The 17,505-nt window shown below is 35.3% G+C and overlaps 1 pseudogene; it reads left to right on the top strand.

Moving 5' to 3' along the window:
* Nucleotides 1-16,608: 16,608 nt before the first annotated feature.
* Nucleotides 16,609-17,010, top strand: LOC119507648 (annotated as a pseudogene).
* The last annotated feature ends 495 nt before the right edge of the window (nucleotides 17,011-17,505 follow it).

Raw genomic sequence — 17,505 nt, 5'->3', positions numbered from 1 at the left:
CCATAAGGAAAAAATAAATAAATATCTTGTAAATAAAGTAGAGTGATTTCCAGGATAAACTAAGTGAAAAGCATGAAGTGTAAAAGAATATGGGCAGTGTGATATCCTGTATGTGAAATAGAGGAGAATTTTAAGAACACGTGTTACCTATTCATTAATGCAAGAAGAAACACAGGAAGGATAAACCAGAAACTAAGGAGACTTTTTTCCCATTGATAATTGGTGAGATTTGGAAGGAAACAATAGAGGAAGACAGAGATGAGTGGTTCTCTTTTTAGTATTACTTTTTGCATAGTATGGACATCTGGAACCATGTTACCTAGATAGAATTAACAGGGTAGTGAAAATTTTAAGGGCTTTGTATAAGTCAGGGTTCTCCAGAGAAACAGAACCAGCAGGATATATGTATGTATATATGTAATCACGTGTGTGTGCATATAAAGGGGTTTTGTAAATAGAGAATCCCTGAGTCCAAATTTGTAGGGTGGGATGGAGGCTGGAAATTCTGAAGAAGGTGATATTGAATTCTTGAATCTGGAAACTCAGAAGGAGTGGGGGGTGTAGTCTTGAGGCAAAAGTCCTCAGATCTCTGGAACTCTCAGCTTTTGCTGTTAAGACCTCAATCTGATGATGAGGCCCACAACATTATGGAGGGTAATTTCCTTTACTTAAGGTTGACTGATTGTAGATGTTAAACCCACCTATGAAATATCTCCACAATAATAACCAAACCAGTGTTGGACCAGACAACAGGTCACCATAACCTAGCCAAGCTGACACATGAAGTTAACCATCACAGGCATACACCATATTGTAGGTGTAGAAAAATATAGTATATGTATATGTAAACTGTATCTGAGAAATCTTATGATGTGTTCTGTATGACTCATTTTCTTCAGGTAATTTTATAGGTGATTGCCTTCATATCCCCAAAGGGGAAAATCTGCACATCTCTAAATATGCCAATAATATGCCTAATCTATACCAATCAATACAGTAGTCTCAGAACTCTCCATTCAGATCTTAAAAGCTAATGACTTGAAAATTGCTAGGTTGAGTTGCTGACTACAAGTGGATAGAATAAAAAATGCTACAAACCATTTGGCTTAACACAGATTTAATAACCACTGTATTAGTCAGGGTTCTCTAGGAAAACACAACTGACAGGACATTTATTTATATATAATATAAATCTAAAGTAAATATTGTGAGATTTAGTGAGGGAATTGGCTCATGTGACTGTGAAGATCCAGTCTGAGTTCCGTAGGGCAGGCCACAAGCCGGGAACTCCCAGGAAGTTTTAAAGCATTCCTCCAGGAGAAGCTGCCTGGCTGAAGTAGAGATGGAAATTTTCTCTTCTGACTACTGAAATTATCACTTCTCCTTTAAGGTCTTCAACTGATCAGATGAGACTGCCTTGAAGGCAGTCTCTTCAGTTGATTGTAGATGTAATCCACTATAGATGCAATCAACTTCTAATGATTTAAATCCATGAAATATTTTCCTAGTAACACTCAGACCAGTGCTTGCTTGACCAAACAACTGGACACCATAACCTAGCCGAGTTGACACATAAACTTAACCATCACAGTCACTTTTCTCATAATGTATTTATCAATTTTTTAACGCACAAAGACATTGCAACTTTTTGCTGTACATCAAAGACATTTTCAAAATAACAGAAAAAAAAGTTTGGTATATATTTAAGCTTGTAAGAAACAATTTTTAATTGCATTTCTTCGATACCACTATTAACAATATTGAGTTATTTATGCTATTTTTCTATGTAAATATTATTTTTATTCTTCTCTGGTCAACTTTATGGATAGACCTTATTCTCTAGTTATTGCTCATTTTTACCCTATTAAAATACATTTAAGTAAAAGAGCACAGTACATTATTTATCACATTGCCCAATGAAAGTAAATGCTATATAGAGATATTTTAATTCGAACTTTTGTAGATTAACTAAGCAATTAATTACATTAAGTATAAAATATATTCCTTCTCACATCCCTTTCTAAATACATGCAGTTCATTAAATTATGGGGGATTTTCCCTGTCCTTACAGGTAAAGACCTTGAAGATATGCAAAAATGTCTGTGACTATTTTACTATTAAATCCTAATAAGGAACCAGGTCCAGAACCCTGAGATTTAAGAGCTCCTTAGAGAAAGAAGGCAATAATTACTGAGTTGAGGCAAATATAATTCTGGCTTTTAATAGGAAGACCTAGGACCAAAAAAAAATTAGAGAGATATCTGACTTTCAGGACATGTTTAAGGGTATTTTGTCATTAATTTAAAAAAAAAGGAATGGAAAACATGTAATAGAAAAAAATGCACACCTTACTCAGCATGGAAAAGTTAGGAAAATATTCAACAAAAGGAATTTTAAATTGGATATCAAAGACTTGTGGGAATTTTTTCATTTGTCATTCAGGCCTAATCTGGTAATCTGATAATATATATCCAACACAAGCTACATTTGTTTGAAAGCATTGATACGTGAATGTGAATCAGTAGTAAATCTGTAGCTCTGAGAAACTCTGGACCTAACTGGATTTTGGTCAGTAGCCTGTCTTCTGGGCTAGAATGACATAGGGTCTTCCAGATTTTCAGGCATTTTAACTTTTAGCTGTAATGAAAATCTGAGTTCTAACACTTTTTAATCAAAATTTCAAGTATGTTTGCAAACCAAAATGACTTCATCTAATGAAGGATGAGGCATTTTCAACCCTAACACTTGTCCTGTTTTTTTATTAATCACTTTGTTGATTATCTTTCCATTGATTAACAATGCAGTATGTTATTCCCACTTTAAAATTTAATTACCACATTTCTGAAATGGGATTTTTCTTTCTAATCATTTTTTTTAATTCTACTTTTCATATTGTCACCTCTTTGTAGCACATTTAATTAAAGTCCCCCTATGATATATCTTCTCATTTATCTAAAAAATTCATCCTATAGTTTATGTTTAAAATGCTTTGAACATGTTATTTGGTCTCTTCCGAACTCTCTTCAGTTTCAATAGGGAATTAATCAGTTCCAAGTAGAAGACATTAATTACCCTCCTTGTCTAATATGTGCTGATTCTATTTGTATACCCAAGTGTAAGACTGAATCACTTACTATAGCATTTTATTGAGTCTTATCCAGTTTATTATATTGTTACTATAGGTATATGATGGTTTATACTTGTCCTAGATTTTTCAATGTTCCAATATATTATTCCATATGCTCTTTGGGGGATTCTAAATACTTCTCCAAATTCAAATTGTATTTTACATGAAAACCTCCACCCAGAAATTAATTTAAGTAGAATTTTAAAATGTGATTAATTTTCAGGTAAAAGGTACAAATGTTTTAGAAATTATTTTCAATTACAAGAATTTTTAAAACTGATAAAATCAGTTGTTCAGTTAAGGGAGTACTATCTCTTGGATATATATTTACTGTATTAGTTGCACAACTTCAAACACCTTCTACATTTACTTATAAAATGTGAATGATAATCATGGTTCCTCAGATTCATGTTAATGGGCAGAAAAAGGTTCTAAAAACATCTAGGAGATGCAATCTAATTATTTAAGCTCTGATTATTAGAAAGAAAAGTGATTAAAAGAGAAAGTTTTAAGAAGTATCAAAACCAAAGGGGTTTCTGCTTAATTGTGAAGAAACTTGGATTTCCATTCTGACTCAATTGGAGCTCACTGAAATCTAACTTTATATCCATTCAGTTATTCATTAATTCAATAGACATGCAAATACCTATAGTCTCAAGAATTTCATCCTTCTTGTGACATCTACCTTGATTTCTTTCATAAAACACTTTGCAAAGAAGATCCATAGATCCATGATTTTGTGTGCAAAGGATCAAGCTCATACATGATTAACACAAACCAGCAAAGAATACATTGAACTTCAAGGATTCTGAAGAGTGCTGAGATATCATTAGTATGATGAAGTTATCTGTCTTCATCAGTTTCCCAATTTCCATAGGTTTGCAGTGACTGGGTATATCTGACAGAATGAGGATAGGTTGGTGGGTCTAATTCTGCAGAGGTGGAAAGTTCTCATGGGTTCTGGAAATACTTACAGTCTCTGTGAAGATATTTGCTCACATTCCCCATACTGGACATATAACTCCTATTATATGGAGTATGTGAGGGACATATTAGTGTAACAAAATACATCTAAATATATACATTTTATTAATATAGATACATTTTGTCAAAACACACACTCAACAATTCATTCTACGGACAATGCTTTCATGAGGTTTACGGATTCACTTCACACCAACCCTTATGACACATGAAAGACATCTCCTATTTCTGTCTATTGAACACACTGACACCTTTCTCATAAGAAGTTTTACTTTTCCATGTTATTGTGTGATCTGCAATTTTTCCCATTCTGTCCATGTTAGGAATGCATTCACAATGCAATCCTGCACAACCAGGATCATTACATTTACCTTGCCACAGGGATTAATTTGTTCGGGGATAGAAACATGACTCAAACCTGGAAAATCATATTCCTCTCCAGGATTTTGATGAAATCATTGAGAAAGATGTACTTTGTCCTCTTTTCTGGATTCACAAGATATAAGGAAGATGTGAAGCTACAACTGTTGTTAAACCATCTTTGATACCATGTAGAAAGAGACTGCCTGAGCATGAAGTCTTAAGAGAGGAAAGAAAATCTAAGTGACAGAGGCAGCATTCTCATCCACCATTTGGAACTTTAATCTAGCCATTCCTAAACCAGACTGTGTATATGGACTTCCCTATTGTGTAAGTCAGAATTTAGGATAAACTCTGTTATTTGCAATAAAAATATTTCACATATTTAGCTAAGGTAATACCTTTTCCGAATATAAGATAAGCCACATTCATTTAAAAAAAAATCAGACCATAAAGTCCTGTATAACAAAATGTTTAAGTTTCCTCAAATGATTAATGGTGTGTGGGTGTGGGTGTGGGGGTGTGTGTGTGTGTGAGAGAGAGAGAGAGAGTATGTGCACTTTGATACTCTTTAATAAAAAAATTCACTCAGAAGAAGCTTGTTTTTAAATAAAAATTCCAGTTTACAGAAAATCACTCATATATATGAGATACTAATATAAACATCCCAAGACACGATGGCATATATAATCCTTTCTTCTAGCCTTCTGAGGAAGATTATATGCATTTAAAAACAGCAGGCCTAACAGGAAAGAGATGTAAACGAGGCACAAAGCAAAATAATAATTTGTTTGAAAATCAGCCTTCTTAGCAGTCTTTGTCATTTTTTTATCTTTATATATTATAAACATATTATTGATTTTATAGAATGGCTGCCCTCTATTTGACGGGAAGCTCTCTGGTAATGGAGAAAGAATTCCATTCATAATTGCATTGCCTAAAATTCAGCAGATAAGGCATTGAAAATGTGTTAATTAAGACATTCTTTTAATTTTGAGTAAAAATAAATAAATCAGACTTCCAGTTCCCATTCTGACATTTAAAGAGGTTTAAAGTTGTCCTCCCATCCATGCAACAGGAAAAAGTTAAACAAACTGGAAATCAATTACTTTTATTGGATCCATCAGATAAATGAGGTTTCAAGGCACACAGCCACCCCCAAATCTGCATATAGTTCACCTGAACAGCACTATCAACTGACTTGATCTAATTGACAGTAATAAGATACTCTATCCACCATCAGCAGAATGCACATCCTTCTCAACCTCACCCGGAAAATTAGTCAAGATTGACCACATAAGGGAATATAAAACAAGTGTTAAAATATTTTGAGATTAAATAACAGAGTCCTCAATAACACATGGGTCAAAAAAGTAGTCTCAAAGCCTCAGGAAAATTTGTAAAAATATTTTGAGATAAGTGAAAATGAAAATACAACTTATCATAATTTGGGGGAAGCAGTGGAAGCAATAATTAGAGTGAAATTTATAGCATAGAATGCATATATTGGAAAAGAAGATAGATTTAAATCTATAACTTAAGTTTCCACCTTAGGAAATTAAAGAAGAGCAAAGTAATCCCAAAGCAAGCTTAGAAGAACATAATAAAAATCAGAACAGGAATCAAATCGCAATCAGGAAAAAAACAGAGAAATCAACCAAAAAAAGTTGGTTCTTGAAAAATATCATTAAAATTGATAAATCTCTTGTTAGGCTAACCAAGATTAAAAATTAAAAATACGAAAATTATCAATATTGGAAATGAAAGAGGGATCCTCACTAATGAGAAAATGGATATTAAAAGTACAATGAGGATATAACATGAAAAAAAATTGCCCCAAAATTTCATAATTTGAATGAAATGGATCAATTCCTTGTAAGACATAAACTTCCAAAATTCACATAAGGAGAATCAGATAATATAAATAGGCCTATGCATACTTAAGAATTTGAATCAATAATTAATATGTTCTAGAAAAGAAAGTAACAAGCCCAAATGGTTTTACCAGATAATTTTACCAAACATTTAAAGAAAAATTGATTTCAAGTTTCCACAATATCTTCCAAAACAGAAGCAGAAAAACACTTCATAACTCAATTTATGAGGCCAGAGTTGCCCTAATGACAAAACTAGATAAATGTATTATAAGAAAGGAAAATTATTGACCAACATTTGTCATAAACTTAGACAAAAAAGTCTTCAAAAATATTAGCAAGTACAAACCAAAATATATAAAAATAATTACATACAGTGATCAAGTGGATTTATTCTATGTATGTAAGGTTGGTTCAACATTCAAATATTAATCATTGCAATCCACCATATCACTAAAAATCATATGTTTATATCAATTAATTTTAAAAAAACCATTTGATAGAATCCAACACCCCTTTATGATTTAAAAAAAAAAAAAAACCTGGAAAAGTAGAAATAGAGGGGAACTGCCTCAATTTGATAAAGAATTTCTACAAGAATCCTCCAGCTAACATTATAGTCAATAGTGAGAAACTGAACACTTGCCCTTTATGATTGTGAATAAGGCAAGAATGTTCTTTATCATCTGTTTTGTTCAAAAGCACAAGCTAAAGATTCAAAAAAGAAAAAAAGAAGGAAATTTAAGATATACAGATTGGAAGAAAAGGAAGATAACTGTGTCTATTCATGGATGACATGACTGTCTATAGAAACTCCCAAAGAATCAACACACACACACACACACACACACACAAATCTCTGGAACAAATAAGCAAGTATAACAAGAAGATTGTAGAATACTAGGATAATATAAAAGCTAATTGCTTTCCTATATACCAGGAAGGAAAAATTGGAATATGAGACTTAAAAACAATGTCATTTACAGTAGCACCAAGAAAATAAAATACATAAGTTTAAATCTAACAAAATATTTACAAGATCTATCCACAGAAATCTTATGCCCATACATAACCTGCACACAAAAGATGATAGCAACTTTATTTCTATTTGTTAATATCTGGGAGCAACCAAGATGTTCTTTAATAGGTGAATGTATAAAAAAGCTTAATGAAAGCCATACAATGGAATATTGTTCCATGATGGAAAGAAATTAGATAACAAACCAGACAAAGATATGGATGAGATTTAAATGCATATTACTAAGTGAAAGAAGTCAGTCTGAAAAGCTTACAAGCTATATGTTTTCAATTATACTGCATTATGGAAAAGACAACATTTTAGAAATGTTAAAAATGAACAGTGATTGCCCATGGTTCAGAGGGAGGATGGGAGTGTTGAGTAAGTAAAGCATGGGGGATTTTTATAGTGGTAAAACTAATCTGTATGATTCTGTCATTGTGGATACATAACACTACATTTGTCAAAACTGATGGAACTTCATATCACAAAGAGTGAACTTTATTGTATCAAAACTTTAAAAAATAATTTAGACGGTCAGGGGATCCCAGGATGGAATGAAGATTGTGACACATTGCAATCAAATGCAAATTGTATAACAAAGTATGAAATAACCTAACTGAAGGGGGTGGGAGAAAAAGTGCTGAACTAAGTATCTGGAAATGAATAGAATGAGTGAATCAAAAGCAAAAGAAAGTGTCCATACCAGTACACTCTAGTTCAGAAGCTCATTTCCCATGGGTGTATGGGTTCATAATTCTGATAATGCTGTACATGTGTACTAGAACTAATAAATAATTGTATTGTGGTGTTGGAAGACAGATTTCTCACAGTTGGAGTAGGAAGTTACAGTTACACAAAAAAAGACACTAGAATGATCATGCAGTAATTGACTAGAATCAAAGATATCAGTATGGATTCATGTTTAACTTAATATAGATAACAGATGGTTACACATAGAAGTATTAATAGATAGGTTGATATATACAGCTCTGAAGAAAAAAGTTAACATAGTAGTCCTGAGACTGCTATCATTAAAAAGGCCTTCTTGCATGGTTGCTCCTTGGCTGGATTCTGGGTACTTAGAAATCAAGAGGATTTCCACCATTCCCTAAAGGATAAAGTTCTCTGTGCCTAACCTGTTTGAGCAAGCAGTATGGTTTTGCTGAACAGCTTCTTTCCTTTGGGAGTCTGGAATTTTGAAACATGCTAGGCAGATATATTGCTTATGTGGCTAGCCCCTACTAAAACCCTGGGCACTGCATGTCTGATGAACTTCCCGGGAAGTTGACATTTCACATAGGTTTTCACAATTCATTGCTGGAGGAATTAAGTACCTCCTGTGACATTCCACTGGTCGAGGAGTCTGGGAAACTGTTCCTGACTTCATTTTGGTTTTACCTCATGAGCTTTACCCTTTTTCAATTTTTGCTTGGTGTCTTTTTACTGCACATAGCCCTGAGAGTGACTATGCATTAAGTCCTGCAAGAGTTCCTAGTGAATCATTGAAACCAGGGGTAGTCTTGCGGATGCATGACACAATGGGTCATTATACACATATATATTTCCTTGTGCTGTCCTCTGAGAGGGCCTGGGAACAAAAACACGCCAATAGCAATGAGTACCATTCTCCAATAAAAAGAAACAAGGACTTTTTGGAGAAATGATTGATTCTAGGACTAGGTCAGGAAATATACAAATTTGACCAGGAACGTCTTTTCATGCCATAAAGTAAGAAAGTGATTAAACACACACACACATACACACGTACAATGATGGAGTTATTTCAAAGCATCCAATGACCTAAGCTGGAACAATTAGGGCAACAAAAATAAAGGAGTACTGGATTATAATCCAACATATAAAATAATGAGTCCTTACTGATATAGATTAATGATGGAATAAATAAATACATGGGGGAGGAGAGACACATCTATGCAGAAAAATATCAATTTTTTTATTAGACACTCCAACCTCAAGGAAGTGGAGCATACCCACCCATTTTTGAAATGTGGTCTGTCTATAGTGACTTTCTTCAAAACAGAACAGAATGGAACAGTGGGGGGAAAGAGTAATTTGCAGTGTGGAAGCCTTACAAACACTACAGCAGCCAAGAGAGCAAAGTTAACATCCACAGTGATAAATCATGTTGATGGTATATACCCTTTGCCTTAGTTGCCATGCTGTTATGACAAATACCGCACAGTGAATTGGCTTATCAACAGGAATTTATTGGCTCACAGTTTCAGAAGCTAGAAGGCTTGCTTTCTTCCTCCTGGAGTTTGTAGCATTTTGGCTGGCCCGCAATCCTCAGGTTCCTTGGCTTTCCTGTCACATGGCAGTGTCCTTTTGTCTCTCTTCTGGGTTCCTGTTGACTTCCTGCTTTTGCTCCTCCCCATGGCTTTCTCCCAGTGGCCATCTCTATAAAGCTTCCAGTAGAAGGATTAAGAACCATCCCAATTCAGTTGGCCACATCATAACTAAAAATAACATCTTCAAAAGTTTCTATTTACAAATGGGTTCACACCCACAAGAATGGATAAAGATTAACATGTGTTTTCTGGGATGTATAATTCAATCTGCCATACTTGCATATTATATGATTAAAATGACACTTTGCCTATGTGATCTTCCTCTCAAAAAGCCATAACCCCACTCTACTTACAAGAAAAATATCAAACAGATCCCAGTTGAGGGTCACTTTACAAAATATCCTGACCATTTCTCCTCAAAACAGTCAATGTCATCAAAATCAAGAAAAGTCTGAGAAGCTGCCACAGCAAATAGGAGCCTAAGAATATATGATGACTACATGTATTATGGTATCCCAGTTAGGATTCTGAATTGAAAATAGATATTAGGTCAAAACTAAGGAAACATGATTAAATCATAGTCTTTGCTTAATAACAACATATCTGTATTGGTTCATTAATTGTGACAAATATATTATACAAATGTAGACTTTAATAATAGGAAAAACTGGCTACATTATACATGGGAAGTCTCTGTAGTATGGTCACAATTTTGCTATACATCTGAAGTTGTTCCAAAATAAAATGTTTATTTAAAAAAAATAAGCATATAATATACCCAGTATAATGCATCAGTTTAGATTCAATACAAACATGATTAAAGTTAAGAATACCCAAGTGTCAGTGAGGGAAAAAGATCTAAGTTTCTAATTCAAGGCCTGCAATTCCACATTAATATAGGTTCTTAATGTGAGTGCTGAAAGACGACATTAAAACACCTCCAAAATACTTAATTTATTCTGGGACACATACGCAGTGAAGGTATGTATTTCCTCGGGAGAGCTATTTATTTTTAAATGAAAAAAGATAAAGGTACTTCTCATAAATGTTTGCTTAGAGGTCAATAATTTAATCTTACAACATGACAGAAGGTAATGTGTTTACTAGTCAAAACGCTATAGTAATATTAATCAAATGTGAAGAAACAAAAAAATCTAATGACAACCATATGGTATACTGAGAAAAGTGTTCCAACTGTTGGGAGCAGGGGGAGAATTGTCTCCTAAGTGACAACATAATTAAAAGTGAGAAAAATGCCCTTCTCATACAAAAAGTTATTTATAAGAGCAGAGAAAATTCAATATAATCACAGGGGAAAAAAAGTTAAATATATTCTGTATGGGGATATGGGAAGAGTATAGCATATTAGTAAATGTCATTTAGAAATAAATATGGAAAACCATTAAACTGAATGAGCAAATGTTAGCAAATGAGAAAAATTATAGCACACAATGTTCTTATATATTAATAGGGGCAGCACAAAACACTAGAAAAAAAAATCAAACTACTCAGATAAGAAATAACTGTAACTCTCATGTAATTATTCTTCAGTCTTTGAAAAGTAAATAAAAGAAATCTGCCAATATGTGTTTAAAGGGTAATTTTAAAAGTAGGAAGATGGATCTTGCCCAGCATTCAATGTTGGATAGAAAATGAGTGTGATATAATATACATCACAGGAAGGAGAACCTTGTCCCTGTTCAGGGTAATATTTTATGTAGAGTAAAGCATAATTATGCTAATATTGTAATTCTATGAAATGAATTCTATGAAAAGAAAATGTATCCTTGAATTATACTTTTGTTTTCCAGATTATATTGCTAATCCTCTAAAAAGCTTTGGAATATGATCTTTATATTTGAAAATTACTTCGTGGCAATTGTCATACAGAATCCAAAGTTGTATAAAATATAATACACAGGGACTGTCACAACAAATTGAAAATATATATATATATGTGTATCTTATTTCATTAGTTCTATTGACTTACACAAGTTATTTAAAACTATTTTTGAAAGAGTACCATGTTGACATGTTAAACAATGCCCCTGGCCTAGCCTTCAGAGTACCCCATTCCATTTGAATGTCTCCCTTCCCAATCCATTTGAATCTCTCCATTTTTATCTAGAAATGTTTTCAGCAGCCTTGAGAGGAAGACATGATTGCCCTAGTGGAATAAAAAAAGATTTTACTTTAGTGGTTCTTTATTCCCCCAGTTATTAGACTCAAGGTACAAATCTGGGTGATTAATTTGTTTTCCAAGAATTTCCTCCTGCCTACTTGCTCTAGAAAACTCCTTCATTCTTTGGTCCAGGACATGTATAGGTCCTATGTATGTAAGGTGGGTCCCTAGAGCCATTGAATGAAAGTGTTGGTTGGAAATGAAAATTCCATGCTTTTAGGGAGGTGAGAATACCTGGAGCTAACTCCAGTCCACCTACGGAACAGAAACTCTTCAAAACTATCCCCACCACCACCACCCTTCTCCAATACCTGATGTATAAATAAGGGAAACATATTTGTACTAGAAATTGATACCAGCCAGAAACATCTTGACATCTGATATGCAGAATGCCAATAAGACCACAATGAAAGTAGGGCCAACCAATGACTTCTTTCTAAATATTCAACAGTATGTACAGGGCTTTTAGGAGATGGGATTCTTATAATACATAATTAAACACCTGTCTCATAAGAGCAAAGATCTAGAGAAGAGGCAGACAACAGGCCTGCTTGGATTCATTTAGTTACTTTGGGCAATCCTTTTGGAGCCAATGGCTACAGTGTTTGGTGTCACACGGTGATTTTCTCTCCCAGTTTACACTGAGGTAAGCTGAGCTAGGCAAAGAGCAAAACCACTGCCAATCTTCTAAATGCATCATGGCCTATGTATCAGAAAATCGGTGACTCAATTTTTGCTATTATATCTAATAAGAGAAAAATAAAAGCCCTTTGGCCAAAAAGGCAATTCTGCTTGGTATGAACTATGATGTAGCTGTGATAGACTTCTGCCTTTCCTTAAGTTACTAGGGAAAGTATATGAAAATGTATGTGGAAAAAAGTAACTGAAATCATACCAGCAATTTATTACCATTGCTAAAAATGTCTGTTAACATCCTTCCAGAAATTTCTAAATTTGCACATATGCACACATATATCTCCTCACTAGGATCATAATATACATGCTATTTCAGCATACTGTACTTGAAACACTTATTACAATGAATCTTAATCTGAGCAAATAAAAATTGTCAAGTTGACTCAAGAAGTAGATGATTGAAAAGATATGTAACAAGGGAAGAAATGTTCATTTTTGTATTATTTCTAAAAATACTACAGTTCCAAAATGTCTGTGATTTCATTTAAAATACCTAAGAAAAAAGAATTGTGTAGTAGATGTAGTCTGCATCCTGCCACAATTGCCCTATTCCACCCCTAAACAAATCACATCACATGCAGATAATTCTCATATAGGTAGCTTCTTGCATTTCTCTGCCTGAAGCCATTCACTGGCTGTGGCAGAGTACTAAGCCCTCTTAAGCGGTAAGTTGAAAGGCCAGTTAATAGCACCAGAACAACACTCAATTTATAAGGGACAGAGGTTTGTGGATGAATAACCAACATTTTCACCTCAGTGTAAAAATTCTGTTATATTTTACATAATATTTCAGTATGTCCCCCATGGGATTGAGTTCCAGTAGCCAACAGCAGTAAATTGTTTGCTGCTGCATCTTGTGTTAACATTCTTTACTTCCCCATCTGGGTTTCTTAACCCCTCATCATATTTCCTAATATTTCCAAATAAATCACTTCACTTGCACTTAATCCTGAAGAAACAAGAATTTGCTTAGTTGGTAGCAAGGATGACATTAGAAAGCAGACACTCAGCTTGAGTTTCTGCATTTGGATCATTCCCTGGTCAGAGGGTAATGGGATGGGGTTACCCCAGTTTCCTTTAGCATCCCAATTATGTTCTCTTGCAGTGCTTCAGGAAATGATATGGGTAGCAAAAGGAGCACACTTTTTGCAACAGTTCCAGCCATTGAAAGAAATGGTGGCCATGGTAATCATATAACTGATGTCATTGGTTGACTCTAACTGCATAGGAACCTTGAAAAAAAAATCATAGCCTCACATCAGTCAGCTGTCAACTCAGAGAACACTGAAGCGAAGAAAAGGCCTCCATGTTGGACACCCTCATCTCCTGTAGTTGGTAGGAGGCTGTGCAGAAAATCAGACTTAAGGTTTGATCATAATAATGTCAGTCCTGGCAAGTCTCCTATACTAAAGGTAGTGCCCTAATAGGGGCTTAGTGGTATAAAGACTGAATACTAGGATGGGAACTTAAAGTGAATGTTTTAGAAATTCTTGAACCACCAGATTCTTCTGAAGCTCCTGGGCTGGCAGAAGTGAATCCCTTTGCTGCTTTCAGAGGAGAACAGCATCCCAATGCCTAGCGTTCAAAGACATACCAAAATAGATACCCTTCATTATACTCCGTACTCTCCTGAGGATCAGCCCCAACTTCCCTTCAATTGCTCTATCAAGTGTGAGAATACACTCCTAGCAACTGCAAGAAATGAATTATTCATTGAAAAGCTACAGGACCTAGCAAGTAAGCTTTATCAGGAACTGTTAAGACATGTAGGCAGTAGAGCTTAAGAATGCAAGACAAGAAGATGTTTCAAATATAGGGCTGAATAGGGGATGGTTTATTAATGTGGGATCATTCTCTAGTGACTCAAGATCTGGCAACCTGGCAAGGATACCTGAAGTCAGTCCTAAAATTCTTCTAGAATGGCTCATTGAATTTTGGAGATGATTTTGGCCTGTAAGCAGTGAGATTGAGATACTAAAGTGTCTGCAGAATTTTGAGGAAACATTTGGAAAACTTCTAGAATAGACTAGTTTTGTAAGATCAGAGAATCTACCAGCTCATTTTGTCCCTCAGGAAAGAAAGAGTACTCTGGTTTTACAATAGTGATAAGAATGCCCTATGAACTGCTACACTGATATCATTGAGAAGATAAGTAGTGACTGTCCTCCCTAGGTCAAGGCTGATGGTAGCAGATACTGCCATGGGACTGGACTTCTTAGCGTAAGTGGTAATAATAGAATTCCAGAACTGTAGAGACCAAGACAATACTTGTCACTTATCTGGGTGAAATTACTCTCACAGTCACCAACTCTGGAATGGCAACTAGGCAATTGCACACTCTATGGCAATGGTAATAGCCCATGATGTTATAAGGAACAGAAAAATGGGCTGACAACGATGTTATTAATTGAGGTATGTGTGTATGTGTGTGTGTATATATTTATAATCAAAATTGTCAAGGAAATGGCTGAGGTCAACCACAAATTGGAACGTCATTGTCTCTCACCCAGCTTCCACAACTAAGTTATATCTCAGACACAGAGCTCATGATTGAAAGGAAGGTCAGGTTCCTTTAAGAAAAGACCTTTAATCATCACAGCAGATATATATAATAGATATTTCTCAAAACCACATTCAAAGGGGTCTAAGGCTTTGATAACTAGGGATAGTGACACCAGATCTTTCAAGAATACTGATACTGGGGCTCAGCTGGCACTGACAGCAGGGAACCCCAAAAAATGCCAATATGACATTGATTAGAGTAGGAGTTTTCAGAAGTTGGATGGTAAGTGGTTTTCTGTACCAACTCTCTCTCACCATTTATTGAATGGGCTTATTGAAGCACCCTATGCTCATTACCCTGGTCATCCAGTAAATGATTCAAATGGATTTGTTTAACAACTGGCAGAACCCTTGCATTGATTTGATGAACTGCAGGGTAAGAGCAATTATGATAGAAAACACCTAATAAAATTTCTCACCCAGCAACCAAAATAGTATATCAGAAGCAGGTGAGATAGCAGAGATTTCTAAACTTCTCAAAGATAAAAGGACATAGTGGTTGAGGTCACCAACACATACCCATTTAATTTACTGAGATGACCCAGCAAAAAATATATTGGATATGGAAGATGATGGTAAATTACTATAAACCTAACAAATTGATAATGTCAATTGCATTTCTATGCCTAATATAGTGTCTTTATTAGAGTAGATCAGCAATCAACATAGCTTCTGACTCTTGGTTTTGCATATGTACTCTGGCAAATGTTCTTTTCCATCCCTTTCAAGAAGAAGGATAAGGTATTTCTGTTCACCAGTGATAACAGAAAACATGTATTGTCTTGCCCAGGATGATGCCTGTTTTCTGTCATAATAAGGCTTGATGTAATTTTAATAGCTTTAAAATTGCAAAGACATAATCTTGACCATTTTTAGGGACTAAAACAGGACCTAAATCAAATCATGATAACTAACATGTCTTCCATACATATCATATCTTAGCACCATGCTATAACCTCTACAATATTATTTCATTTAACTCTCAGAACAACCCAGTGGTCCAGGTACTAGCATAATCTCATTAATTTTCACAATATATCTAAGGTATAGATATTATTAATATCACCATCTTATGGAGCAGGGTTCATAACCAGGGGTGAGTTTGCCTCCAGGGGAAGTTTGTCAATATCTGGAGATATTACTGGTTGTCTCAATGGGGGAAAAGCACTGGCATCTTGTGGGTAGAGATCAGGGATGCTGGTAAACCTCCTACAATGCACAGGACAGTACCCCCAAATAGAATTTTCAAGCCCAAATATCAATAGCACCAACCTTGAGAAATGGTATTATGGATGAAGACACAGACACTGCAAATTTATCTTTGCCTAAATTCACCAAGCAATAATGGCAATCTAATTAATTGTGGGAAGATTTGGGGGGTTAAAAAAAATCTTAATTCTGATAATATTTTTCAATTAAATTGTGAAAAAAAATACTTTAAAATACCTGAAATAGGTGGGTGCTGGTGCTGTGGGATGCTGTGCGGGGTCACCATGGCTGAGCAGCAGCAGCTCCACATGCAGGAGGCGGTGGACTCCGTGGTGAAGAGTCTGGAGAGAAGAACATCCAGAAGATTCAGGGACTCATGTTCCAGTGCAGTACCAGTTGTGAGGACAGCCAGGCATCCATGCAGTAAGTTCATCAGTGCGTTGAGCACTGACATGCGCCTCTGGCTCAAGCCCAAGCCCTGGTGACTAGCAAGCTGGGGAAGTTCCAGGACTGCTTGGCCTGGTGCACCATGCATTGCAATGACAAAGCCTCAGTGGAGAGAGTAAGGAGCTTCAGGTAAGCAGCAGCTGGATTGCTATGTGACCAGGTGTGTGAATGACCACATGCACATCATCACATCCATGACCAAGAAGATGAAGGAGTCTCTTTCATCCATGGGAACATAAGGGTCTTTGCCAGCTCCATTGGTGATGAGAGCAGGAATTTGTACAAAAGAGGACTAGGGATTTTGTTCTTTTAAGTGAAGTTTATGAACAAAGAAATTAAGGATGGATGGCAGCAAGGTTAAGGAATATGTTACCTGCCTCTGGACACTGGTTCATTTGTATACTTCAGACCACAAAAAGTGAAGTGGAAAAAAAAAAAAAATGGTGCTAAAATTTGAATCGAAGATAGCACCAGAGTGTTTTTAAAGCCCACATTTCATGTGGCAAGTACTTGTCCTGGCAATAGGATGCTTCCTTGCCATACCAAGCCAGAGCCCTCCAGCATACCAGACTCATTTTGGTACACAGGTGCTAAAAGGCTGGCAGTTTCCTCCAACTTGTCTGTTTGAGGAGGAGTATTTCTGTTTGGTGCCAACCTCCTGTTTACTAGAAGTATCATCACACCATTTTCCATAAATTGTAAAACAAAATCCATGACATTACTAATTTAGAAGG

Source organism: Choloepus didactylus, chromosome 13 (assembly GCF_015220235.1).
Source record: "Choloepus didactylus isolate mChoDid1 chromosome 13, mChoDid1.pri, whole genome shotgun sequence".
Lineage (NCBI taxonomy): Eukaryota > Metazoa > Chordata > Mammalia > Pilosa > Megalonychidae > Choloepus > Choloepus didactylus.
This window is presented reverse-complemented; position numbering and strand designations above follow the sequence as displayed.